Source organism: Schistocerca serialis, chromosome 5 (genome assembly GCF_023864345.2).
Source record: "Schistocerca serialis cubense isolate TAMUIC-IGC-003099 chromosome 5, iqSchSeri2.2, whole genome shotgun sequence".
Taxonomy (NCBI): domain Eukaryota; kingdom Metazoa; phylum Arthropoda; class Insecta; order Orthoptera; family Acrididae; genus Schistocerca; species Schistocerca serialis.
The window spans coordinates 827,679,597-827,694,396 of NC_064642.1; positions in this window are offsets into that span (position 1 = coordinate 827,679,597).

Below are 14,800 nucleotides of genomic sequence, written 5' to 3' on the forward strand. Positions count from 1 at the left end.
GTCTCCCCACTGCATCAGGGCTGACAACTGCATGTGGGCAAGCTGCAGTACGTCTCCCCACTGCGTCAGGGCTGACAACTGCATGTGGGCAAGCTGCAGTACTTCTCCCCACTGCGTCAGGGCTGACAACTGAATGTGGGCAAGCTGCAGTACGTTTCCCCACTGCGTCAGGGCTGACAACTGCATGTGGGCAAGCTGCAGTACGTCTCCCCACTGCGTCAGGGCTGACAACTGCATGTGGGCAAGCTGCAGTACGTCTCCGCACTGCGTCAGGGCTGACAACTGCATGTGGGCAAGCTGCAGTACGTCTCCCCACTGCGTCAGGGCTGACAACTGCATGTGGGCAAGGTGCAGTACGTCTCCCCACTGAATCAGGGCTGACAACTGCACGTGGGCAAGCTGCAGTACGTCTCCCCACTGCATCAGGGCTGACAACTGCACGTGGGCAAGCTGCAGTACGTCTCCCCACTGCATCAGGGCTGACAACTGCATGTGGGCAAGCTGCAGTACGTCTCCCCACTGCATCAGGGCTGACAACTTCATGTGGGCAAGCTGCAGTACGTCTCCCCACTGCATCAGGGCTGACAACTGCATGTGGGAAAGCTGCAGTACGTCTCCCCACTGCATCAGGGCTGACAACTGCATGTGGGCAAGCTGCAGTACGTCTCCCCACTGCATCAGGGCTGACAACTGCATGTGGGCAAGCTGCAGTACGTCTCCCCACTGCATCAGGGCTGACAACTGCATGTGGGCAAGCTGCAGTACGTCTCCCCACTGCATCAGGGCTGACAACTGCATGTGGGCAAGCTGGAGAACGTCTCCCCACTGCATCAGGGCTGACAACTGCATGTGGGCAAGCTGCAGTACGTCTCCCCACAGCATCAGGGCTGACAACTGCATGTGGGCAAGCGGCAGTACGTCTCCCCACTGCATCAGGGCTGACAACTGCATGTGGGCAAGCTGCAGTACGTCTCCCCACTGCATCAGGGCTGACAACTGCATGTGGGCAAGCTGCAGTACGTCTCCCCACTGCAACAGGGCTGATAACTGCACGTGGGCAAGATGCAGTACGTCTCCCCACTGCATCAGGGCTGACAACTGCACGTGGGCAAGCTGCAGTACGTCTCCCCACTGCATCAGGGCTGACAACTGCATGTGGGCAAGCTGCAGTACGTCTCCCCACTGCATCAGGGCTGCCCTTACCCCCGACTTAAATCCCACCCAGCACCGATCGGATGCATTGGGGAGTCGTACTGCAGTCCGTCGACATGCACCAACGTCGATCCAGCAGCCGGCCGCTCTGGCCGAGCGTTTCTAGGCGCTTTGGTCTGGAAACGCGCTGCTGCTACCGCCGCAGGTTTCCAATCCTGCCTCGGGCAAGGATGTGTGTGGTGTCCTTAGGTTAGTTAGGTTTAAATAGTTCTAAGTCTAGGGGACTGATGATTTCAGATGTGAAGCCCCATAGTGCTTAGAGCCATTTGAACCATTTGATCCAGCAGTTGTCAGCCACAGTGCTGGAAAAATGGAATGCCCAACCGCAAGTACTCCTTGGTGACCTTGTGGCCAGCATGAGGGCTCGCTGGTGAACACACAGTGCCGTCATTCGTGATTAAGAACTATATCCTGCCTATTGTTCTGCTCAGGGCCCGTATGAAATTGCTGTGACATCAGAGTAATTATTGTCTTTGAATAAAACTGTCATTCCTATACCTGTCATGACGTACTACTTTGAGTTAACATCTGTACTAAACTGTAGTACTTATTTCTATGTACGGACCTACTTTCATCAAGCTACGTTACTTGTCAACGAGGCATCACGTGAAAGTTGCTTTCGTCGTCAAGTTTTGCACACCGTAATATTCATTCATTCTGATCATATAATATACTGACCATTCATTGTACTCCAGTTCGCAGACGCCCGAACTGAATTTGCCTTTGTTGATGTGGCGTCGTTTGAAGATCGGGATCCCATATCAATGTTGGTACTGCACGCTGGAACAAGTGAGGAAATCCACTGCCTGACGGAGCAACGAATGGCAGACGTCGGCGAAGACACTTCCTGAAGCAGTTCCACACGCCGCCGCTGCTGGACTCCTGCTTACGTCACAGTGCTGTATCGATCGGCCCACTCTGTACGCATCGCTTCTGACGACAACGTCGTCTTAGTTAGTTCCAGAAGAGCTAGTTGCGTTAGGAGCCAGAACAGTGCATGAGCGGTGTAGTCAACTGTACGTTGTATGTTGATGTAAGACTATCATTCGGTACAGAATTAACTGCTCACTGTTAAGTGACAGCAACCGTAACGAATACATATGATCTACACCGATCAGCCAGAACATTATGACCACCTAACTAGTAGGCGGTATGTGCACCTCAGGCACGGATAACAGCGGCGACGTGTCGAGACACGGAAGCAATGAGGCCTCGGTTGGTTGCTGGAGGGAGTTGCCACCACATCTGCACACGTAGGTCACATAATTCCCGTAGATTCCAGGGAAGTGAGCGATGAGCTCTGACGAGACGTTCAGTCACATCCCAGGTGTGTTCGATCGGGTTCATATCTGGCGAGTTCGATGGCCAGTACATGAACTGGAGCTCCCCACTGCGTTCCTCGAAATACTCCCTCACACGCCTGGCTTTGTGGCATGGTGCATTATCTTGTTGAAAAATGCCACTGCCGCCGGGAAACATGATCGCCATCAAGGGGTGTACGTGATCTGCTATGATACTCCTTGGCCGCCATAGTCCCGTGCGCGATCTCTACTGGACCCAAGGTTTCCCACGTGAATGTTCCCGACAGCATGATGGAACCGCCGCCAGCTTATCTCCGCCCTACAGCACAGGTGTCGAGGATCTGTTCCCTTGGAAAACGACGGATGAGGAATGAGGAAGAAGGTATCGGCATTCTTCAGACCGTGCAACGCTCTGCAACTGCGCCAAAGTCCACTGCCGAAGGTAAAGTGCCCATTTCAGTCCTATTAGCCGATGTCGTGTTTTAATGTTGGCATACGCATAGGTCGTCGGCTGCAGAGGCCCTTGTTAGGAGCGTTCGGTACTCTGTGTGTTCAGACAGACCTGTACTCTGCCCACCATTACAGTTCAATGTCAGTTCAACAACGGTTCGCGCCTGTTCTGTTTTATCAGTCTGCGCAGCCTACAACGTCCGACATCTGTAGTGAGGGATGGTCGCCCATCCCCACGCCGCCTGGATGTGGTATCACCTTGCTGTCACGTGTTGAAGACACTCACCACGGCTGTCCTCGAACACCCACAAGCCGTGAAGTTTCCGAAATGCTCGTGCCAAGCTACCGGGCCATCACAATCTGCCCTCGGTCAAACTCAGACTGTTCGCGTACCTCCCCCACTCTACACACGGACAGCACGCTCACTGACAACGTGAGGCATCCGTGTGTCTGACTGGTAGCAGTCGTACCTCGCCAGCTAAATCTAGATGTGCACAAATTTCTCCAACTTAAGTTTCAAGTATGTCATCGCTGAATATTTTTATCCTGTGTATCACAGATCGTTATTTGTGTGTGAGAGGGTGGCATGAAGAAGCATGGGTTTTTGTATCTGTAAAACTATATAGTTTTTTGTAAAGTTTAAGATTATGTTCACGGCTTTTCTTTTTTCCGTGATGATGGTCAGATCGCTAACGTAGCAGGTTATTCCGAATTTCTAGTCCTTGCAGTAAAGTAAGCGATCTTAAGAGTGTGTGAGGGCGCGCAGTTCCTTTTGCCCTCAAACACGAGCAGCTGAGGCTGAACGCTTTCGCAGTGAGTTGGCCTAGCATTCGATCGATTCATTATTAATCCAAAGAATTAGTGTTAAATTTTATTGGATCTTTTTCACCCTCTACATACAGGCTTGTACTAATATTACAACTATACCGTAAAAATATCAGTTTACTACCTGCAGTACTTTGAAGAAAAAAATTAGTTAATAACCATAACAATTTTCCTGGTACTGCAATGATATAGCTAAGGGCTGTAATGCATTAATTTATGATTTCATATGAAACGATAACCAAACAGATTCAACTCATAGAAAATATTTTCTGGAATTTTCTTTGCTTTCGTTAAAATAGCCTGATGTAAAACCAATCAGTTTAAAATATTACTTAACTACGTTTTTCTGTGTGAATGATGTGGAAAGAGCGAGAGAGTGTATGGAGGGCATACTTAATGTGTGAATGGTTTATTTTATTAAAATTTATGCAAAATGTATGCGTGAAAAAGTTCTTTTTGCAATTATGAATCACGTGGCGCATGTTCAGCTCGAGCTTCTGTATAAAAGCAACCAGAAGAAATATATTATTGTATTTCTGGAGATAATTCTTACTTCGTTTTTATAAATTAAATTTGTTTTCGCACATTCATAGTTTCTATTCTAAATTGCTTTCTTTAATTTTACTGCTTGAGATAGGGATGGCCGCGAGTATTGGAATGCTGGAGCTTTTCTGATTGGCTGCCTAAATGATCAGCCAACAGAAATGAAGCATTTCCTGCCCTTAGCGCAGGAGCCGTATGCTGTAGTTCTGTGTCTCTAGGAGTCGATAGGGAACACTTTTACTGTGGAGATAAATGTGGTTTAACTTTCAACCACTCTACGCTAGTAATTTAGAAATCTACACGCCCAATAATTTTGTGAACTTACAGATGTTGCCTCCAAGCTTGAGTTATTGTGCCATTGTTTGGCATATATTTAGTCGATTTCTTTCAGCGCGGCTTTTGTCAGCTGTACAAGTACTTTTCAACTAAGAGTGAATGGGGTGGACATCCTGAAACCTGTCGACGTATGTGGACTGTAGTGTTGTAGTGTGTGAGAAACGAACACGCCCCACTACGGATCAAGAAAAATTGCTGAATTCTGCCATTCATTTTCGCACGTGAACTGAACGTCGTTGTGCATGCTGCTGAGTGCTTGAAATCGTGCATCGACATCTTGCTTGTTTTCATTCCAGTTTTATTAACAACATACGGTGCTACTGAATGGTGTTTGACTTAGTTGTATTTCTACATCTGTACAATCACCGGGCTGTTTATGTGATTACTTTCTATTTATGTCACATCTAAAGATGAAGATGTATATTTGTGATGACCCTCAGAATTCGTTCTGCTGGAACATAATGTACGTAGCTTTATTGATGTTTAAAATTTATAATTTCAGTGCTGTATTACGTCAACGTTCTGAATACACCTCAGTTGTAAGGAAATGAAACTAAAAACAGAAAACTAGCTATATTCACCAAACAGAAATATAATGTAATTGAGCCGTGCACAGCGCATAACCATGTTACCGGTTTGTACTGACTGGAATTTGTTTGAGTTTAACAGAGTTCCCTTTGGTCTAGCGACCGGTGCTGCTGTTCTCACTCGTTTGTTGGATAATATTCTTGGCGACTTGAAGTTATTTTGTGCGTATAATTATCTGGACGACTTGGTTATCTGTAGCCGTTCGTTTCAGGACCATTTGGATCATATCCAGCAAGTTCTTGTGAGATTACAGGAAGCCGGGTTGACTGTTGAACCCAGTAAGATGACGTTGGTCAGGCAACAGATCTCCTTCTTAGGTCACATAGTGTCGGGTCAGAGTATTCGCATCGACCAAGAGCGCACTAAAGCGTTACGTGCTTTGCCTCCCCGTAATGAGAAGCGCGAAATGGCAAGGTTCATAGGCATGGCGAACTATTTTAGGTGTTTTGACCCAAATTTTGCTCAGCTGGCAGCACCCTTGAACGAATTGCACCGGAAGGGCGTACGTTTTGAATGGGGACCCGCCCAGGAGGCTGCGTTCGAGCACGTTAAAGCAGCCACATCCAGTCCTCCGGTTCCCGGAGTACCAGACTTTAACAAAAGGTTTATTGTCCAAACTGACGCATCTAATGCTGGTATTTCAGCTGTTCTCCTCCAGGAGTTCGAAGGGCAGAGGCAGCCATTAGCTTACACGTCTCGTCGGTTAACTGGTGCCTCCGACTACGAGTGCGAGGCGTTGGCCGTTTTGTTCGCATTGGAGAAGTATGGCTTCTACCTTGAACATAGACCCTTTCAACTAGAAACCGACAATCAGTCTTTGAGCTGGTTGTTGGCTAGGCCGCGTAAAACTGGCCGCATTGCCAGGTGGGCGGTACGCATTTCGGCTTTTCAATTTGAAGTTAAATACGTGAGAGGCTCTGAAAATATCATTGCGGATGTCCTCAGTCGGATGTTCGCCGAATCGACTCCTAGTGAGGGAGCCCGGGAGATAGAGGGAGACAGTCTTAATTGTGTTGTGTTGGGTGAAATTCCCCTCTTGTTCGATGATGTCGCTGAGCATCAGGATCAGGATCCTATTTGGGGCCCGAGTAAGCAACGCCTGTTGGCGGCAGAGCTGTCGGATGACTATGTTGTAAAGAGAGGGATTCTTTGGAAGAGGGTGGGGCATCCTAAGGAGTGCAAGATCTGTTTGCCAGTAGCTTTGGTGCTCCTGGTCTTTCGTTACTTTCATGATTCGTTGGTGGGAGAGCACTTAGGAACTTACAAGACTCTCCAAAAAATCAAGGAACATTTAACTTGGACCTCCACGGACCGGGATGTGAGAGAGATGGTATCCCAATGTCGCTTGTGTAATGCAGCTAAACCCAAGAATGCTCTTCAACAGGATTTGTTGAGTTCTGAGCGTGAGTCCTGCCCTATGCAGAAACTTTATATTGATTATCTAGGACCTTTGTCTCTTACTAAGAAAGGTCATCGATATGTGTTTGTTATTATCGATCCATTCTCCAGATTTACTTGGCTCCTTCCAAGCCGTATTCTCACTGCTACCAACACTATTTCTCATTTTGCCTTTAATACTACCAGTCATGAAGTTTTGAGAGCTACGCCCGCCTCCTTGATCCTTTTCTATCCGGTTAATTCACCTATTTCGAACTTGTGGGAAATTCAGGATCTAATTCCGGAGGATATTAGTCCTCAAGTCATGAAGGAAAACTGGAACCGTGCCAGGCGTAATATACTCACGGACAATAATAAACAAATGGTTCAAATGGCTCTGAGCACTATGGGACTCAACTTCTGAGGTCATCAGTCCCCTAGAACTTAGAACTATTTAAACCTAACTAACCTATGGACATCACACACATCCTTGCCCGAGGCTGGATTCGAACCTGCGACCGTAGCGGTCGCGCGGTTCCAGACTGTAGCGCCTAGAACCGCTCGGCAATAATAAACAATTGTAATCAGGGAACCTTTAGGGGGAGGCCAGGAGATCAGGTATATGTCTGTAATTTCCCTGGTAGGCAGGTGCGTGTCGGGAATCCAAGTAAATTCACTCCTCGCTTTCTGGGACCTTGCACCATCGTGAGTGTTTTAGGCGAATGTGTTGGTGAAGGATAACTGCTCTGGTGAGCAGTACCGGCTTCACCTTAGCCAAGTTAAGTTCAGGTAGCCCGGTGGGTGAGTCCCCCCACAGCATTTAGTTTGAGGGGGGGAGGTTGAGCCAATGAGCAGTGCACGGCTCCTGTTTATCCCATTGATTGTTTGTCATCTGCTATTACGGTAGTGCTGCCTCGTTTCCTTATTCCATTTACTGGCGTCACTAACTTCCTTACTTGCCCGTGAGTGGCAGCAGCAGCGCGTGTTTATAAGCTCACTGTCGTCCCATCTCTGGAGCGACTGATAGTATTTGCGGTCGTCATGTGTCGGGTGGTCAGTGAGTGGGAGACGCAACAGCAGCTACGGACGGACCAGCAGTCCGTTGGTCGGTTGGCGTGGAGCAGCAAGCAAGCACCCGCCGCTGGCGGCGTGCACGCGGGGTTGGAGTGTGGGGTGCTGATTGTGAGTGCTACGAAGTTTGTCGCCCACCGATCTTGGACATAAAAGTTGAGTCCTCACGTAACTCACTATCGAGACTCAACTGTTTACATATCATCGTTTGATCCTGGTTTTTGCTTTTGGGACATTCCCGCGAGCAACAACGCGTGTGTATTTAAATCGGCTAAGATTCCAGCCGTCTTCCTGTGAAATTTAACTTAATTATTCCCTGTTATGGAAGTTCACCAGCAGTATCTTCTGCCTTGTGGCTGTTGACGTTCCAGTTACCTGCCCTGGTCGTTGACGTAGTTTTAGGCAGTGTATTTTCCTCGTCGTGTTGTTGCTGTCCAGTGTGGCGTGTAGCTCGGCAGCTGAGGTGTTGTTGGTCGTTGTGGGCGCCAATATTCGGTGTGCCTGTGTATTGAAATCTTGTGGTCGTTCTGCTGGTTGCGTGGAGCGTAACTGATTTGATTGATTGGTCGGTCGGCTGTCTGTCGGTTGGGTTGCCTCCAGACTAAGAAGTCGTTGGACAGGCTGCCTGTCTCACCTAAACGGGCGTCAGTGTTACAATCCCAGGCCGACATTTGGGAACTTGTGAGCGCCGTTTCTTGTGTGTTACATAATAACTTCCTGTTCGGGTCTTATAGTTACTTGGTTGATGTGTGGCCTTCGGCTCAGTGTCAGTATCTCTTAAATTAATGTTCTTGTCTTGTTCTTAAGCCATAAGATTGTTATGCTTCTGTATGGGACCTTCAGCCGAATTTTGCACGAAATGTTTTAAGATAAGGCCTTCTGCCTTTTGATTGAAGCTCCTCTTATTGCTTAATATGCAACCTCCAGCCTAGTTCCATTAAAATTAAATTGCTAAGGCCTTCAACCGATTAAAGATTTAGAAAGTATTATTGGTCGAAACCTCCAGAAGAACCTTGTATTTCAATTTTGCTTAAGCCTTGTGTCTTGGATTCTGAATGTGGCCTTCAGCCGATCTAAGGTTAATCAAAGGAGATCGATTAAAGTTTTGAGTGTTTTGCATCATTAATGTAATATTGTGTGTTGAGAAATAAAGTTTGTATGTTGAGTGCAACTGACAGGAACTCATTTTGGCCCCTTTCCACAATATAATCCGCTTTGTCCTGCTAGCCGGGGCATGTCAGTACTTCACTAATACACCTGAAGATGGGTAGGTATGTCCACAAGAAGTGTGTTGGGGAAAATCAAAAGTGGCTGACGTAATTGTTTTAATTCACCTTTTATGTGAATCCTAACTACCATGATTCGAAAACTGAAAACGGTTGTTAGTAATAGTATACCTCGTAAACAAGCTGCTTTCTTACAACGAATAAGTAAATCACGTTCTTTGGAAGTGTACCCATGCAAATACTAAGCAAGTGGTACAGGAGCAGATGATGAGATGCTGCTTTGCGCAGCTGAGAAACTTAGAGTTTTGCCTCGATTGCTGTCTGTCCCGCTTATTTCACTAAGTGCCGCCCCCGGTAGCTGAGTGGTCAGCGCGACAGAATGTCAATCGTAAGGGCCCGGGTTCGATTCACGCCGGGGTCAGAGATTTTCTACGCTCAGGGACTGGGTGTTGTGTTGTCCTAATCATCATCATTTCGTCCCCATCGACGCGCAAGTCGCCGAAGTGGCGTCAAATCGAAAGACTTGCACCCGGCGAACGGCCTACCCGACGGGAGGCTCTAGTCACACGACATTTATTTCACGAGGTTCGTTTGTGGCCTGTTGGAGCACACAACGCATTACATCAGTGACAGTTACCTTTTACCGCAGAGACATTTTATCGATTCGCAATTCTGTATGCAGACTTTCAGAAAGTATCTGAATCGTCTGTAGTACAGTATACTGTCAACACAACGGTAAAACAAGAATACTGGTTGCAATTCCGTTTGCAGACGGCAGTGGACAAATCCAGGTAATTTACTGTATGGAACGAAGTCAACCTTTCATAGTTTTCTAGCTTGTGTGAGTTAGCGATGCTTTCCTTTTCGACTAATAAACTATCTTACTGTCGCTCAGAGCCAATATGTAGGCATATAGTGCTTTTTTACAATAACTGCTAGTTCAACGATACGACTTTAGTACTGTGTGGGACGCCAAGGTACTCTGCAAAGCAAGCCCCGAGCAGCGAAAGGGGCTACCTAGGCATTCGAGGGCTGCGACGCGACGAGATACCTGCAGCGGAGTGGAGTGCCCGTCTGTTCTTGAAACACTCTGCCACAACTTTTTAACGAGGCTCCCTCCCTTTGCCGTACCCGGCGAGGGCGGCTTTGCCGCTTTAATTGCCCGCAGTTAACCCGCGTCGGCGTTCTTTACACGAGCCCCCGCCAGCGGCGCTTAATTACCCTCAAATGAAGACCAGAGTGTATTCTCGCCGCTCACACAGCCCTCCCTCATCAAGCACTCTCCGTGTACAGAGGCTGAAGAAGAGAGACATTCATAACTTATGTATTCGTGTGTCCCGCGTCCGCACATTTAAGTTTGAAGAAATGCACGCATTAGAACTAGAGGACGGATGGCCAGTGAACACCCTGTCTGCTAAACGCGCTGTTTTCTCGGAACCTTGTGTGTCAATTTCCACTCACCCGTGGAGAGTCACTAAATTGTCGGTGACAATCGGTACCCGCAATCGCCGAACCAGTGTACGTACAAGCCTTTTTACAAGTTCTTTGGTATGTCAAAAATATGTTCGTTATGTGACTGCAGAAGCTCTATTTTTCCCTTTTCGTATAACGGCTGACTGCGGGGAGAATGTGTGATGCCGTTGAAGGCGGTCCGTGCTGCCGACTCGAAAGCCGAAACGAGCCTAAAACTGTCAAAGCAACGACTGCATGTATTCCGTGTATTCTCCTTGACATTCCTATGGTATTTCTGTAACGTTACGTATTGGAAATGGTTTTGAGTTGAATGCAGTTTTTGTAAGATTGTCTTGTTAACTTAGACACCAAATAAATGTTCCGAAGCTGAGAAACTAACGCTTGATTTGCCTATGTACAGAAATTAAGTATATCTTTAAACTATACGATATAGTTTTATTTTACGGTGGAGCCTGGAGAGATGTTTTCGAGTTAAACGACAAAGGAAAGATTCTGATTTATTATACTGAACAGTGTATAGAAGTACTGCGCCGCTCACCGTTGGTTTAGTGGATGCAATTGGCGAATGATTGATTCGAAGTCTGTCGCAGGCTTGATGCCTGCTCTACAGATCTTATTACCTTTTCCTTCTCATGATGTGGAAAGCTGAGACTGCAAACCGAAGAACTGAATTAATGTTATCAATCTACTGAGAGGCCGCGCGGCGTAGACGCGCGGTTTGAGGTGCCATGTCACGGACTTGCGCGGCCCCTCCTGCCGGAGGTTCGAGTCCTCCCTCGGGCATGGATGTGTGTGGGTTGTTCTTACCATAAGTTAGTTTAATTCAGTTTAAGTAGTGTGTAAGTCTAGGGACCGATGACGTCAGCAGTATGGTCCCTTAAGAATTCGCACACATTTGAACATTTTTCTACTGAGAATTTTTGTACACGGCAGAGAACATAGAACTTGGACAGAGATTCTCTGTTGTCTGAAATGTTACGTGGCGTTCCGCAGATAAACAGTAATAACAAAAAACTACGACGACAACGGCAAAAACACGCCCTGTGATTTTGGCTACAGTGGACAGTAAGCTATGATAGTTTTAGTTTTTTTATGCTGAAAAGTCAAAGTTCTGATGTACTGATAGGCTGTTGTTGTTGTTGTTGTGCTCTTCAGTCCTGAGACTGGTTTGATGCAGCTCTCCATGCTACTCTATCCTGTGCAAGTTTCTTCATCTCCCAGTACTTACTGCAACCTACATCCTCCCGAATCTGTTTAGTGTATTCATCTCTTGGTCTCCCTCTACGATTTTTTCCCTGCACGCTGCCCTCCAATGCTAAATTTGTGATCCCTTGATGCCTCAGAACATGTCCTACCAACCGATTCCTTCTTCTTGTAAAGTTGTGCCACAAACTTCTCTTCTCCCCAATTCTATTCAATACCTCTTCATTAGTTATGTGATCTACCCATCTAATCTTCAGCATTCTTCTGTAGCACCACATTTCGAAAGCTTCTATTCTCTTCTTGTCCAAACTATTTATCGTCCATGTTTCACTTCCATACATGGCTACACTCCATACACATACTTTCAGAAACAACATACTCGATGTTAACAAATTTCTCTTCTTCAGAAACGCTTTCCTTGCCATTGCCAGTCTTCATTTTATATCCTCTCTACTTCGACCATCATCAGTTATTTTCCTCCTCAAATAGCAAAACTCATTTACTACTTTAAGTGTCTTATTTCCTAATCTAATTCCCTCAGCATCACCCGACTTAATTCGACTACAGTCCATTATCCTCGTTTTGCTTTTGTTGATGTTCATCTTATATATTTCTTTCAAGACACTGTCCATTCCCTTCAACTGCTCTTCCAAGTCCTTTGCTGTCTCTGACAGAATTACAATGTCACTGGCAAATCTCAAAGTTTTTATTCTGAATATACAGACTGAATGACATCGGGGAGAGGCTATAACCCTGTCTCACTCCCCTCCCAACCACTGTTTCCCTTTCATGCCCCTCGACTCTTATAACTGCCATCTGCTTTCTGTAAAAATTGTAAATAGCCTTTCGCGCCCTGTATTTTACCCCTGCCACCTTTAGAATTTGATAGAGAGTATTCCAGTCAACATTGTCAAAAGCTTTCCCTAAGTCTACAAATGCTAGAAACGTAGGTTTACCTTTCCTTAATCTATTTTCTAAGATAAGTCGTAGGGTCAGTATTGCCTCACGTGTTCCAACATTTCTACGGAATCCAAACTGATCTTCCCCGAGGTCGGCTTCTACCAGTTTTTCCATTCGTCTAAAGAATTCGCGTTAGTATTTTGCAGCTGTGATTTGTTAAACTAATAGTTCGGTAATTTTCACATCTGTCAACACCTGTTTTCTTTGGGATTTGAATTATTATATTCTTCTTGAAGTCTGACTGATAGGCTAGGTAATAATATTACAAATAATAGGCTAGGTAATGATATTACAAATAATAATACAATAATAAAACACAATACAATACTATAATTACACAATAATACAAATGATTTTCATGATTAAATAAATCATCAGTAAAACAGAGGTAATATCACACTTTTCAAAAGAGGACAAAATTGCATAAACACGGTCTATTTCACATGATGGATTGTTAAAAAAAGTCACCATAAGTTTTCTGATGCGTACAGTACATATCCTCAGCGTTTCCAGCGTGAAGTGTCTACGGCGAAACATTCACTCAGCACACATTATTATCGATCACATTATATAGTTCGAATGTAATATATAGTCTCATCTTTGCAATGAGAAAACGTAACAATACCGAAGGTGTCACTGCTAAAAGATACACGAGGCGTGTTTTTTTATGTAAGTACCGTTTTGAAATTAAAAAAAGACGTCCGAAGATATTTCAATAATCTACTTTTCTACATAATTTCCGTCAATATTGAGGCACTTGTCATAACGTTGTACCAGTTTTTTAATACCCTCTTCATAGAAGTCTGCCGCCTGACTTGTTGACCACTGCATCACCACTGTTTTGACTTCGTCATCGTCTTGAAGGCGCTGACCGCCCAGGTGTTTCGTCAAGTGCAGGAACAGATGGTAGTTACTGGGCGCAAGATCGGGGCTGTACGGAGGATGATCTAGAGTTTCCCATCGAAAAGATGTGATGAGATCTTTGGTCTGATTCGCCACATGCGGACGGCCATTGTCTTGCAACAAAATGCCCTTGCTCAACTTCCATGGACGGTTGCTTTGATTCTGGTGTGACGTAGGCCACCCGTGTTTCATCACCCGTAACAGTTTGGCTTAAGAAATTATCACCGTCGTTGTGGTACTGCTCAAGGAAAGTCAATGCACTGTCTAAACGTTTCGTTTTGTGCACATCCGTCAACATTTTCGGTACCCAATGTGCGCACATTTTTCGGTAATTCAAGTGATCAGTCACATTGCCATACAAAACACCGCGAGAAACATTACAAAAGTCATCCCGCAAGGAGGAAATCGTAAAGCGTCTGTTTTCTCTCACCTTATTGTCCACTTCCTGCACCAAACCTTCATTAACGACCGAAGGACGCCCACTCCGTTGTTCATCATGCACATTTGTACGGCTATCTTTAAATGCTCAACCACTTTCTTACCATTCCATCAATCATGTTTTCTCCGTAAACTGCACAGATCTCACGAATATCGATCACTTTTAGACCTTTAGCTATAACAGCCCGTACTTCACAGTCGGCGGGACTTACGATTATCGGAGGCACATTAAATACTCAGTACACAACGTAAACAATGAAGAATCAGACTTTAATGGCGTCAATGCGTAGATTAAGGTACAGGCTTTCATGTAAAAATAAAATTTATGAGGTATCTTAGCACGTCTTTTTTTAATTTCAGAACGGTACTTACTTAAAAATCACGCCTCGTAGGAAACCGGTCAAACAATCGTAACTCTAACTTAATTGGTTTCCGTTTTAGCTGCCAAAATATCTACAAATAACAAAAAATGATGAAGATCAGAGAGACGGAACAGCTGATTCGTTTACAGGCTGCAGGATGTAGCGTTAATTTCTGAAACTGAACAGCCCCTACGTTTCTCAGATTCTAATAGAACTGCTGGACGTTCCTTTCCCGCTACTTCCTTTTTAGTTCCATTGTCGCCGTTGCTGTGTCAAAAGAATGAAATGCGACTTCCTAACAAGGAAAATAAAAATTTGTTGCAGTTGTGAATGTGTTTACAAGCAAGCAGGAGCGTAGTGGAATCCACAGAAAGAGGGACGGTGAAAACGTGCCAGCAAAAGGAGCGGATGTTGCTGGAATTCGCAAGTATTAAAACCTCTTCCTTTGTGTATTTTTTTAGTAGTCGGTATTACTGTTACTCATAATATGGATCCTGAATGAGCTGAGCTACAAAGGCAGTATCTGAGTAAA